General features: G+C 43.7%; 1 protein-coding gene across 1 annotated transcript in view; it reads right to left on the bottom strand.

The window, feature by feature from the left end:
- Positions 1-13895, bottom strand: part of TENM1 (teneurin transmembrane protein 1) — a 302504-nt gene extending 288609 nt beyond the window's left edge. Inside the window, exon 1 of the mRNA XM_065729661.1 lies at positions 13402-13895. The gene's annotated coding sequence lies outside the window, so the exon portion shown is untranslated. The remainder of the gene's footprint in view (positions 1-13401) is intronic.
- Between the last annotated feature and the right edge of the window lie 258 nt (positions 13896-14153).

The raw sequence follows: 14153 nt of genomic DNA, 5'->3' as shown, positions 1-14153 counted from the left end.
TACAAAAAAAAAAAAAAAAGGAAAAAAAAAGGCCCAAAGACCTTCAGGAAAAGGTTGACAAGTTGTTCCAAGAGCTTACTACTTCTACAGAGCATTTAAATGCTCCTTTAGCTCCGTGTTATTATAACCAAAGACTTCATCTAATAGCAAAATCACACGCTGAGTATATCTCTAAGTAAGCAATACTGCTTCAGAAACCTAGTAGGGTAAAAATCTAAGGAGTGCAAAACCACTCATATATCAACATGCAGCAGAACCTCAGACTCCTGCAGCCTCAGAACCTGCTCCTACTCTGCCAGAAAAATCCATCTGAGCACATTTTGTTGGACACATGCTACCTGCCGATGGTGGCTGTTCACCAAGGGGTGCTTCAGGGCATCAGGGAGGAGGACATGATGCTGCCAGGGTGAGGACAGCTCCCAGGAGTTGCAGACCAAGCAGTAGAGACTGATACAACAGCACTGTCTTCTTTTCCCCATTAGCTACATTTACCAGAAGGGCAAAAGTGAGTTCGGATATATTCTGGGAAGGCTTAGAGACTGGATGCAGTAAATTGCACTTCAGGGAGCATCATCTACATATTTCCCAAAACAGGAGAGTTATTTCTGCAGGCGGGAAACAGGAGATCTTTCTTTCTACTCATTCTGCCATTGCTGTCCCTCGGGCCTATACAGCCCATCTACTGTCTCATTTTAGCTTTATATTCTCCAGAAACATAATCTTCATGGAACTGTGCCCTTTTCTGCACTTCTTTTTAAGTATACAAATCTCACTTAGTATAAAGAAAAGTGTCAATCTCATCAAAATATTGAATTTGTTTAAGCAGTCATAGTTTTTAGTAAGTATTACTTATCAAAGAGCTCTCCTAAATTCCTCAGGTAGCCACAGTTCAGTTTTCCAACAGGAATGAACCACAAATTTTGGCTCCCACATGCCAGGATGTTCAGCTCCCAGGAAAACAGTGAGGAGCAGAGCTCCCACTCTGTTCTGCAGACAAAGCAGATACCACACTCAAGTTTCTGTCACTAGGAGCTGAAACCATAACAGAAGACAAGCTCTGTTAACAGTTTATGGAAATAACCTTTTAAAAGTTTGCATACTATATAGTTATGTCCTAAAGCGTTTCGATTCAAGTTTCCTATAGTTGTAATCTTCTTCATGGCACATATCATCATCTTCTCATCTATTAGTAGTCTTCTAGTCCTGCAGCCCTTTTTTTTTTTGCTGGCACACTAAGTGCTTCGGGTATGCAAGGGCATTTTGCTCAAATGCGAACAAACAGCTTTTGTTAATAGGAGTGATACCATTAAGTCTTCTAGTGCCACAATCTGCAGACAGCAGGCATCAAGAACACATTTCTGACCCCAGGCAAAGCAACAGACATGAACTGAGAGAAGAACTTGGAGGTTTATTTCTTAATTACAACGAGCTGCCTGCAAATTTGGGGCATGATAGTCTTGAATTGATGCATTCATCCTCAGCATTGGAAACGAATATTCAAGTGGTTTCTGGGTATCAGTTTATAGTATGTATAGATTTACCAGAGTGTGCCACACAATATCTGAAAAATTCTTCATTTCCACTTGTAATTTATTTCCAACTTACCACTTACAGGACTGCCAGCATTACATTTTTTTTCTGAGAACTGCTGTTATTGACTCTTGAATTCATGCTCCTAATAACAACATAGAACGTAGCTAACATCTGCACTCCTCCATCACACTCCCTCATACACTTCATATGAAATCCATGGAGCCGGTCATACTTCATTCAAAACAAACAGAACTGCAGATACCAAGATGTGTTTTTTCCCCTCAGAAAGCAGAGCAATCTCAGCTGAAGATGGATAAGGTCTCCACCGTGCCCTTGTAGCTTTCCCCCTAACATGACACAACCACCAATAGGAGACAGGGAACCTCAAGCCCTATGCTACCACAGAAAAGCTGAACCAGAACACCCAGGTGAGTCATTAGCACAGGGCAACAGCTCTCCTTAATTGTAGAAAACTGACAATACTGTTGTACCTATGTAGAAGATGTGAAGTTATAAGGGTCCTTTTACAAAACAGTCGTGCATGCACACATGTGCTCTAGTGATGTTCCAGTAAACAAAGAACACACCTTCCACTTTTCTGTTTGTGCTGGAGTGTCTCAGCGCATTTCTCAGAACAAGTAAAGTTGTTTAAAAACCACAAGATTTTGTGATATTGAAATGCAAATGCAGAATCCAAGACAGACTGAAATCACCTACAGAAGAGAACAAAGATGAGCAGGAAGCCAAAGTGGAGCAATTCACAGCTGATTTATCAACGGGTATCACAGTTCAGAGCCAGCTCCACAAAAGCTGACAAGTCTGTGATGTCACTGACATTGTTTGCATGAAATCTTCGCATGGGTCTTCACATCAACAGGAAATACACAAAAAGTTAATTAGAGAAAATCACACTATAATCTAACATAAGCTCCGAGCTAGTGGAAAAGCACGTGCATGTCACTGCAAACAAGCAGATCAGCATTTGAGTTCACCAGTCAAGGCCAATGTGGAACTGCTCACAGCTGCCAACAGCATGTCTCCATCGAGTGCCATCAGGAGCCAGCAGCAGCCAGAGATTCCTCCTGCCCTAGCACCACAGCAGTGTTACCCAGCTCCATCTCATCCCTCCCCTTCGAGTTGCACCTTTTTCAGTTCACCTTCAGCTCCTGTTTTCAACAGACCCGTACTTGCAGCCATTTTTCTATTGTGAGCATTAGCATTTTGTGGTTAATTCTTTTAGGTATGTAGTATTCAGCTCTGATTTAAAAGGCTTCTAGAAAGCTACCACCAGGCAGAAAGCATGGGCATACAGTACAAATTTTAAAAAATAATAATAATAAAATCTAGAGAACTTATAGTCCAGTTTTATTCAGGACAATAGACAACTCCTTGGGGTACCCTGGTACCATAGTTGTGCCCCTTTGTACAGAACATTAGGACTTTGGTAGTTTTATTTAGCACAAGCCAGGTCCTTAGCATTGTCTTAATGCAGTGTTTTTAACTGATATGGTGCTTATGCTTGCAGAATGCAATGTAAATGCATCAAAACAATTGTGATTTAATCTACAGCTCTAGCCATATCCCTTAGGTGTGCGGTAATCCCTGCTGTTAAAAAGGCAAAGCAAAACAAAAAAGCTGAACACACATTATTTAAGCAATCTATTCTAAACAGATGTCAGAGACATATTTTATTATTCCTAAATTAGGCCATTGATCAGCAAGATGATGAGCAAAGAAAAAGATATGCTAACCTAAAATGTGTTATTTACACTGCACTTCCAATCAATAAGGTAAAAACATTAGTAAAATACGAAGCCGTGGTTCGGATTTACTGCTGCTTCCCATGCTCCGATGTGGGGTCCACTATCATTCTGCAGTAGAATTCATGACACTAAGGCTTTGTCACTGTAACAGATCGTTACAGATGCAGAAATGGTTGCTGTATGATCTGAATTAACAAGGTTCAGAATTTTAAGCTCTAATAAAGTGCCAGGTTTCTCCAGCTGGCTGACACAGCTGTATTCCTGGTCATTACTACACATACTAGTTCATCCTCTATTCAGACAGCAATTATGAGGAAATAGAAGCTTGCAAACACTTGTTCTCAGTTTCTGGGGTCTTTTTTTTTTTTTGGTTGGTTACTTGGTTTTTAAGACTAGATCTGCAACAGAAACACTTAATGTCCTTTACTTAACCACAGAAAAAGGACATGTGGAGGAGGAGTGGGCAGTACACATTTCTCTTGCATGATTCCTGCTTTTGACCTCGAGTAATTTCTTTTGAACATGAGAACATAACTTGTCTCCATCTGATAACAATAAAGACAGTGCATTTAGCATCCAGCGTGATGATGTTCACCGAAATGTCAACAGTTACTCATTAAGAATGGGACTGGAATGACTAATGCTCCAAGGCCCCCATTTGTACTGCCTTGATGATTTATAACACTGTAGTAATAACTAATGATAAAACACAGCACAGTCATGTGGCTGTGAAAAGTTCTGGGCAAAGCACATTTTAAAATTAGCAACAGAGACATCTAGCTAGTGCTGGTATTCACCTTCTGAAAAATTCTCATATAAAATCACATGGGTTTGATTATTTTTATCATTTTTTTAATTGATGCTTGCTAATAGCTTAAGTTCTGTGTAACAGCATGTGCATACAAGACTAGCAGTATCACTGAATACACGGGACATTACTAGGTACAGCTATATGGCTGACAACTCAAGGGGTGAGACAGCCTATGTGTTCTGGGGCTCTGTTCACCAACCACTCAAACTCAAATTCAATGTTTAAGCCTCACATTGGGAGAACAGATAACAGAAGCCTTCTACATCCTGCTTCTCCAACACCATCAGCCCCAGCTGCTGAATCTAGTCACCATGTTCTTGTTCTCTCGAGAAAATGAAAGCAGACTCAGTTCAATCTAGAAAACTCAAAACCAAGGATGGACAAAGCCTTAGTGCTACTGGGGGTGAACTTCCCAGCAGGAAATAGTTCTCTCCTTCAGGCTAACTGGGTGGGGCAAGCACCTTAACACCTGACACTAGGTCAGGATCCAGCAGGGCTGGGAACAGCAGCACCCCACCAACACGTCCTCTCTGCACAAAGAGCAGGCATACACAAATGTCCTTGGCTCAAGAAGTATCACAGCTTACACCAGGTAAGCAAATAAGGACTACTCAGAACCAGAAAGAATGCTGCATTTTCTTGCTCCTCACAAAAGACGCTGGTCTTTTTTTTTTTCACCCAGAGACTTTTTATGGAGATAAATTTCTCTAACTTGTTTCATTCTTACTCAAGAAAGTGCTTTAGATTTTCTATTCAAACAACACCAACAGTTAAGTTACAAACTGTGTTCCAGGGTGCATTTCCCCAACATTTTACAACTCATTTCAGCTTTTAAAACACCTTGAAATTATTCTCAACACACAAGTTACAATAAAGGAGTTAGAGTTTTTAATCCTTTGGATGGTATTTTTTCCTGACATTTAATTAACCCTGTATCACTGATATTAATATTTCAATTTCTACTAAAGTTACCTTTCAGCTGCTTTTTTTTTTTTTGTGCTCAAATATATTTTTAAATTTATTGAATGTCCATTAAGGTAAAACCAATGGCATTTAATGTAGTGAATTAACAGAACAGGTAACACCTCCAAGCAATTTAAAAAGCAGAGAAGCATCTAAATTACATCTTCTGACAAGTATAAATACTGGTGACATTACTGTGCTACAAAACGCTGACTGCAGCTGTAATTTATACACAAAGGATTCCATACTGTATTATGCCAAATTTTAAGTTGGAAAAGAGCTTTCAAACAAACAGAGACCACTTAAATGCCAACAAATAAAAAACACACAGCTTTTCCTAAGCTAGACAGTGATGGCAGAGCTTATCTTCATCTCTGAAGTCTAACTTCCTAAGCCTACCAGTGAAAATGCAATGTTTCTTTAAATAACTGATAGTTACATCGTATAGAAATCTGTTAATTTATTATATTCTCTCATCATAAAATGCAATGAGAAATACTCGGAAACACACTTATCCATAACCAAGACCTTAAAAAGCCTTTCCTTTTTACTTATCCAACGTGAGAATCTTATGTTCCCTCCTACCATTTAACATAATTTCCCTTTTATTTTATTCATGGAGACCCATTTACACTTGGTACATTTATGTCTCTTTCTTAGCTAATTGCTTGACTCACACAAAGCAGAATGATGGTGTGATGTAACAGGCTTGACATTCAGCTGGAAGAAGGCAGACAACTTTACTGGAGCTGCTGGAACACACCACAATGTTCCAGGTCAGAATATTCCATTTGGTTCTATGGAATAACTACACAAATGCTTGGCCAAGCATCACTGCACATCACCCTTGGCCAAGTAACACGAAGTAGTTGGTAACTTAGGGAGGCCATGTCTACCCCTTGATTTATTTATTCTCCAGAGGGGTTTCCATTTAGTCAGTCACACTGGACATAGAACTGGTAATGGTGACACACCTGATAATCTGTTCATCACTTCAGTAACAGTGTGCCATACATCAGCATCTATAAAGGAGCAATAGCATCGATTTAAGCTGTGCCCATCTAGCATTTTAAATAACTTTACACAATAAAAATCCCCCCCCTTTTTTTTTGTAATGTGATACCTCATTCTTTAATCCACGCCCCCTCAAGTCTTAGCCTCAGTACAACTCCAAGTACAGCAAACATTCCCACTTTCAGACAACAAGCTTTTTTTGTTTCCCCTGTGCATTTAAACACTGAGATCAACACAAAGGCCTCAAATTCACGACTCTGACATTGTGATATGGCAACCTCTACATCGCTTTTATATGTGCAGGTTGTAACAGAAAGAGCAGAGTGCTCCTTAAGAGAGGAACACATGAATACCAACAACTGGAAGGTTTGTAAACTGGGATCACAACTGCTCCAGCCCAGTAGGAGCTGCAGAAGAATCATGGCACTGAATGGAATTACCACTCAACAGCAGCAAAGCCAACAAACACACAGTGACTATTATATGCAACATTGCTTACCCTGGTCTTTCCAAAACTACAGTAAACTTTACCTTATTTGCACAGAAAACCTTCATACTAGCGAGGCTGGGATTCAGCCTTTAGCAGGAATGCAAAGCTATATTCAGATTGGTCTGGTTTCATGGAAAACTTCGCTTTCACTACTCATCCTGCATGCCAAGGACAATATGGCAACCAAAAAAATGATAAAAATCACACAAAACACTCCTAAAGATTCAGTTGCACAACAAAAATAAATAGTATCACATCCATTTCCTAAGTCTTCCATGACTGCATTCAGGTATTCAGGTCTGTGAAAACTGTTGCTCAAAGGCAACAGTTGGTTGGACGTTGACTTACAAGCTTCAGTTCCACTCACCATACACAGCCCCACACATTTGGTGTGGTAGCAGCTCATGCACACACAGCTAGAGGCTGTGGGACTAAGAATAAAGCACACTGATTAATACCTTGGGTCGTTCTGAAGCTGCATGCTGTTCTGTCACATGAGTTAGTGTGAGCTGGGCGAGCATTTAGCGGAACAGTTTCATGCAGTTTGGTACAGTTAAAAACTGTGAATTTGTATTTATTTTTTATTTTATTTTATTTTACAGACTTTGGCTTATATTTTTTCCATTCATATCAAAGCAATTCTTCCTCTTAGGAAATGGGCTTAGAAAAGTTATAAAATTGTTCTAGAAGCTGTTCTAGTTTTCTATTTGCAAGTAACACTAGACGCAGCATTTTCTCAGACCCAGTGTCTTCTGGTCTTTATTTCATGAGCAAATTAACTTCAAATAATCCCTGTGTTTGGTTCTGTTCCCAGTTCCAACATGAAGAACTGGCACTGAATACAGGATGCCGGATCCTCCTGTCTCTCTCTATCATGTCCTAGATGATAGACCATACTTGTATTTCACAGAAGTCAGTAATAACACAAACAAAAAAGCACAGAAAGAGGAGGAAGAGAATAAAAAGTGAAAATGGAACATTTTCCCTTAGTTTCACCATATGGACAGCAATTATTTATCTGATCTGGAGTCCAGTGCATAAGCCTTACTTGTTTTTAGTTATGGTGGCTGCTGTTGACAACCTGTACCTTCTATGGCCAGCTTCCAAACAAACAAGCAAACGAAGAAAAATTGCCAAAAAAAATTAAAAATAATAACAGCACCGACCTTGTTGAAACATTAGCAGCTATCTAAATGAAGTCTTCAAGCAGCATTCAGTAATTGGTGATCATCTCTTGCATACTTCACAAGTTTGCATTTGGGAATGGTACCACCAACATATAAAATGGCTTAGAAAGCTTAGTAAGAAGTGCTCAGAGCAGTTCAGTACAGCTCACACATGCTTTGTGACTCCAAAATTCAATTTTCTAACTCACAATCAACCACAAAAATATTACAAACTGAATACGAGTGACATTAAAAGGCCATTTCTTCTCGCTATTGACTACTTATCAGCTGACAACTCAGTCCATTGAAATTGAAACAATTGATATATTTTATGGTGATTGTTAAAGCTGCTGACCATAAGTAAAATTATTGTGCTTTATAGACTTATAAGTCGCTTAATCCAAGCAGCCAATTTAATCTAATACTTTCAAAGGAAGACAATGTAACTTTAAATAAAGTGTGTTACCGAAACGCTAAAAGGTTGCACAATTGAATTATAGTTGAATTATGCCCACATTAACTCTTCTCTCCAGTATGTCTGCCGAGATAAGAATCTGCTTTAGTTACACAAGAAAATTGCACAGCGTGTCACAGAAATGATGTCTGCATTTATAAAAGCTCAGATGAAAGACATCTTATCCTTTCCTCCCGTTCCCTGCTCAAACCATTAATTAGGTAACACATCAGGACCAAGTCCTCTGCTGAACCTCTTGGCATGACTGCGCTGTGGAAACACGCCTATTTACACCTCTGTATGTAACTAGCACCACCAAGCCATTAATTCTCAAACCAGCACCGCAAGGTTGGAACAACAGGCAGCAGTAAAGCTCCCACTCTCATCTTTCTGTGCTGCATTCTTCTTTGTTAATAACCAAAATAGGTGCTTATTACTGACATTTACACTATTATGCTTTAAAGACATCTAGTCCATGCTGACTCCGATCTATTGAAATGCGTGGAGTTTATGGAAATCTGCAGTCCAGCTAATGGGCTGATAAAACTCCAGATGTTGTAATGCTGTAATTACATTGTAATAGAGGTTTAGCTATCACATCCTTGCAAACATACGTGAAAGTGCACTACACAGATAAGGAGCCTTTCACGGACACCACATTAGTTGAACAAATGCTAGAGGCATCGTTTGCAATAATACACTGAATAAATTCAGCAGATTTGCAGTATACCAGAGAGCTTCCCTGTATTAACCTAAAAACTTCAATAACAACAAAAATGGTATTCTATGAAAAAATGTCATCTTTGTCAAGAAAAGCAGCTAGCCTATATGTTGTAAAATCCATCTTGTCCTACGTGAGGTAAGACCAGGATTCTACTATCACTTGACTACAAGGCTTTCATAGAATGGCCTGGGTTGAAAAGGACCTCAAAGATCACCTAGTTTCAACCCCAATGCCACGAGCAGGGTCACCAACCACTAGAGCAGGCTGCCCAGGGGCACATACAGCCTTGCCTTGAATGCCACCAGAGATGGGGCATCCACCACCTCTCTGGGCAACCTGTTCCAGTGCATCACCACCTTCGGAGTAAAAAGCCTTCTTCTGCAAGTAATTGGCCACTTGCATTAAAACAAGAAGAAAGAATAAGAAACAATGCCAGGCTGGTTACAGGCAGAATCAAAGCTGGAGTTGGAACTGTATGGATTTCAGTTTGCTGGACTTCACGAAGGAGCAGCAGAGACAGAAGATGATACAGAGCTCTGCAGGAAAGCTAACACGATTCTGAATCAACCGGGAGCTCTGTGAAAGGAGCTGGAAAAAGAAATTGAGGAAAATGAAAGAATACAAGGTCATAGGTGCACCTATAGCACAGAACATGAGGGATATCTAGTTGTCATGGTCTATAAAGCATATCAGGTTCTAGGAAAGAACTAGAGCTGTAAACATTGTTCTCAGATAGAAACAATCAGAATTTTGTGAAGGTAAAATACAGCCAAGAAAAGAAATGGTAATGGATAAGAGCTGTGTAGGAGCAGGAGTAAAAGGAACCTGAAAAGGAACAGGGAAAGCAGCCTCCTGAGTAGGGCAAAGAACCGAGACTGAAAAATAGCAATTGGGAAAATGAAAGAATTTGGTGAAAACTTGCAACTTGAGAAAAGTAAATTATTTGGTTACTTCTTTTAGAAAAATATCTGTGTTTCAAATAAACAAGGCAACTTCCATGGATTTCTTTCCTGCTCCCCAGAAGTGGAGCAAGAAAGCCTCGCTCCTCCAGCCATGGAATAGCATCACAGGAACAGCTTGGGCTGGAAGGGGCCATGGGGGGGGAAACAGTCACCCATCTCCTGGTCTGGGATAACACAGCTGCCCACCACCCATTACCCATGGAAAGTAGCAGAACTCATGAAGGTTTGGAATTCTTCTCTTACATAAATATTTGAGTTTACAGTAACTAGCACCCTGATTTATCAGGGAAAAAATAATGTAAAGATACTGTTTAATTGTGGCACGCCTAAGAGGAGGACCCACGTTACTGATACCCTACTCAAAGCAAAACCAATCCATTCATGCTCGTGTATGCTGTATGAGAACCTTTATTGCTAAATTGCTCTGCTTTGAGTGCTTGCAGCTAATGGGATCCAGCTCAGAAGTCTTTGGTAGATCTGGCAAACACCACACGCACACCGCCATCAGCAATCCACTAAGGATGGTACAGATCCTATGTAACTTCTTTTTTAGATGCTTGTTTATAAGTTACTTTTATACTTCCCCTTCTCCACAACCCACACCTCCTCTGGCAGCCCATGAACCAGAACCATGCTCCACCCACGTACTGCTTGGAGTGCAAAATGATGCAGTAGTGACTGCACGGAAACACCCCCTGGAAGAGCACCCCAAACATCTCCTCTGCCTGTAGTCCTGAAACCAAGCTACAGAAGGGACCATTTGCACCACAACATTTGCTTACCAGGTTTAAAAGCTAATATTTCAATAATGGAATTATGAATTTCCCAAAACACGTCAAAATGTTGTCAGCTCTTGCAGGCTGACGTCCATACGGACAAACAGATGGACAGAGCAGACGTGCTCCCCACACAAGCTGGGAACATAGGCACCACAGCAGAACATCACACCTAAAGCCCTACAGGTCCATGCTACGAAGAACGAGTGGGGACTCTTCACAATCCTTGGCAAACATCTGTCTGCACCCAGGGAAACAAAAGAACCAAAAACCAAGCAAACCAAAATGGGAATCTATGTTGGAACAAGCAGCACTATCCACTTAAAAGGCTCTGACCTGGAGTCAGTAATTGCTCATTAAGGCTGCAGAAAACAAAGAGCACCCAGTGAAGGCTTCCAAACCAACAAGCCAGTACCCAGCCCCATTCAAAACAGTCAATTTTATTTCAGTATTCTTCCAGACATTATTTAACTAGAAGCAATGTTCTCCCTCCAAGCTTACCCTGATTACATTCCAACACTCAAAAATGGGGAGAATTCTGTACTGTAAAGTAGAAAATAGTACAATAGCCTTATACAGTAGCTTCAGCCAAAGAGATTAATACCAAACACGTTTGATTAACACCAAGCAGCTCACTGCAACTCAGAAGCAGAAACAAAGAAACACAAGCAGAAACACTTGCTTTCAATAATATAAGCAGTGAGCTGAAGTTCAAATTTGTAGCAGAGACATATTTAAAAACAAAGAATTAGTTTAAATGTCTTTTAATCAGTTTTCAGAGCATAAATAATTTGTTAAAAAAAAAAAACCACAAGAGAAATGCATATATTTTCCCAGCAACAATTAGTGCACTAAATATTAAGCTTTTGAGCAGGTGAGTTTTTGAGTATCCTTAATATTTGACAGGAATAAGTTTTTAGAAAAGAAACGTTCTCATCGGGGAAAAGAAAGACTACTTACATTCAGTTTCATATATATAAGTAGAAAATTACATAAATCAAAGTCATAAAAGCTAGTTGCAGCAGACCCTGTTCTTCAGACCTCTGAGGCTCTATGCAAGGTAAGACCGTACATTTTCAGCTTGCTTCGGCCCTAAATATTGTGAGAGGACCTCAGACACAGTAGCATATAACACCAACCCAGCAGCATGTGGCTGCTGCAGCTCAACTCCCCCTGCCTGCACGCTCGGTGCAGCTGCACGGTGTTGAACACTCGGTCTTTCTGAACCTGTGAAATGGGACTGGCAAACAGCAAACTCCGGAGGAGCAGGCAGCAGACAGCAAGGCAGAAGCTTCAGGCACAGGCCATCGCTGCCCTCAGTCGGTCTCCAGAGCACGCCAAGCCCTGGCGTGGTACTGCAGGCACCAAGGCTGGCACCAAGCAGGGGCACGCTGTGCTCCCAGTCTGCAAAATGGATACAGAAAGTACCACCAACCAATGAGACGACAGTTTTTCCATAACCAAAACCCTGAGCAAACAGCTTTCATGTTTTTCCAGAAACCTTTTCCCAGTGTTGACCGCTGAAAAGCTGAATTCACACCAGACAGACCTGCGTGATGCCCACAGCCCCACATGCTGATGGGCAGGTACGCATACCCCTCTGAGCCGTGCTGTGCGCACACAGCACCGGACACACATGTGGGCCCTTCTACAGCTCCAAAAACTGTCACTTCAAATCGCAACGCCCCACCGAACAAGCAGTAATAGATTTCCTTTGCAGCATCCTTGCTCACGTGATGCTGCCTCTATACAACTCCGAGCACATTTCAATGGCTTTTATATATATATATATATATATATATATATATATATAAGGCATCGATACAATGCTTTCGTTTACTTCCCCACCCAGTTGCTTGAGACTGTAAGAGGAGTCATTCACACCCATAAGAGGTGTTTTTCATTAAAAAATTTCTATTTTTTGGTATGGGTGTCGTTTACAAGTTCTGAAACTTGGCAAATGGTGCACACGTTTTTCTTTAAACGCAAAGAGATTCGGTCTGCCAGCCGCAGCCACCCTCCTCTGATTCAGGGCCGGGCAGCCCAGAGCAAACCCAAGGGGCCGCGGTACCCACACAACTTCTGCTCATTCCTCACTCTCTCAAACAAAAGGTGACACCCACGGAGACGCCTACGTCCCCGAGCTGCTTCGAGTCCTTGAAAATAAGTTGGATCACGAACACACCACCACCTTCCGCGCTTTATACCACGGACATGCACGTAAGGGATGCGCGGGGATTCATCTCATAACGACGCCGCTTTCCGTCCGCGGACAAGCGCGCTCCGCTCAGCCCGCAGCCCCGCGAGCCAACGCGGCACGGCTCGGGGAGCAGCTCCTGCCCACCCAGCGGCGCCGCGCCCCGGGCACCCGCAGCACAGCAGCGGGGCTCCGCCGGGATGGGCGTCCGCGAAGGACCGGCTCAGGCGTAAAGCACGGCTCGGGCAGAGGAAGCACCGAGCCCCAGGTGTGCGCGGGGCACGGACCTGCGGAGCGCGGCCACAGAGCGACGCGAGGACCGTGCGCACGCCCCAAGCGCCCGCTCGGGCACCGCGGTTCCCCGCGCCCCGCCCTCCCGCCGCCGCAGCAGCAGCACCACCGCGGGCGGACAGCGACGCGAAGGGAAGCGGAGCCCGGCGCCGAAGGACCCACCCCGCGCCGATCCGCCCCGCACAACTCCTCCGAGGCGCCCGCTCCGTTCGTGCCGCGAGGCGAAGTTCCCGAGCCCGCGGCTCCGGCAAACTTACCGCGCTCCGTGGCCACCGGCTGAACTTTCAGCAGCGCCCCGGCTCGGCAGCTCCCATCGCCCCTAGGCTCGGCGCCCGCCTCCCGCTCCCCGGCGGCTGCGGCGCGGGCGGGTATAAATCCACATCGCCGGCGCCTCGCGGCTCCCCCCGCCCCGCCGAGGGGCAGCGCCGCACCGACTGAGGGGGAAGAGGAAGGGGAGCGGGGCCGCGCTGCTCTGCAGCCGCCGGTGCCGCTCCTTCCCGGCGGCTGTAGTGGCAGCGGCGCCGCTCGCTCTCTCTCTGTCTGTCTCTCAGGGTGGGTTTTTTTTTTTTTGCCTCTTTTTTTTTTTCCTCCCCTTTTCGGCTCCTCCGCCGTTAATGAGCATGCCCGGGAGATGTGCGCAGGCGCGCTGCCGGCCGCCGCGCCTCGAGCAGCCTCGCGCCCAGCGGAGCCCGCAGCGCTCGGTCGGAGCTGTGGGGCGGCGGCCACGCGGGGTGGGTGGGAGAGCCCCCCCCCCATCCCACGGCGCTCCTCCGCCCCAGAGAGCGGAGCGGAGCGCCTTCCCTCCCGCGCTCCGAGCGCTTTACCTTGCCGAGGAAGCTTCGGGAGGGGCCGCTGCCTCCTTCAGCGGCACCGGGAACTTCATGGGGACGGCTCCGCTGTGGCACCGCGCGGCTCCGGGAGGACGAGCGCGCAGAGGTGGTTACAACCGCATTTTTTTATTATTATTATGTTTTCTTAAATGGTTAAACCTGCAGCTTCTTGAGGAGCT

This window comes from Cyrtonyx montezumae, unplaced genomic scaffold (assembly GCF_038088225.1).
Source record: "Cyrtonyx montezumae isolate F1298 unplaced genomic scaffold, pur_monq_1.0 scaffold_11, whole genome shotgun sequence".
Lineage (NCBI taxonomy): Eukaryota > Metazoa > Chordata > Aves > Galliformes > Odontophoridae > Cyrtonyx > Cyrtonyx montezumae.
This window is presented reverse-complemented; position numbering and strand designations above follow the sequence as displayed.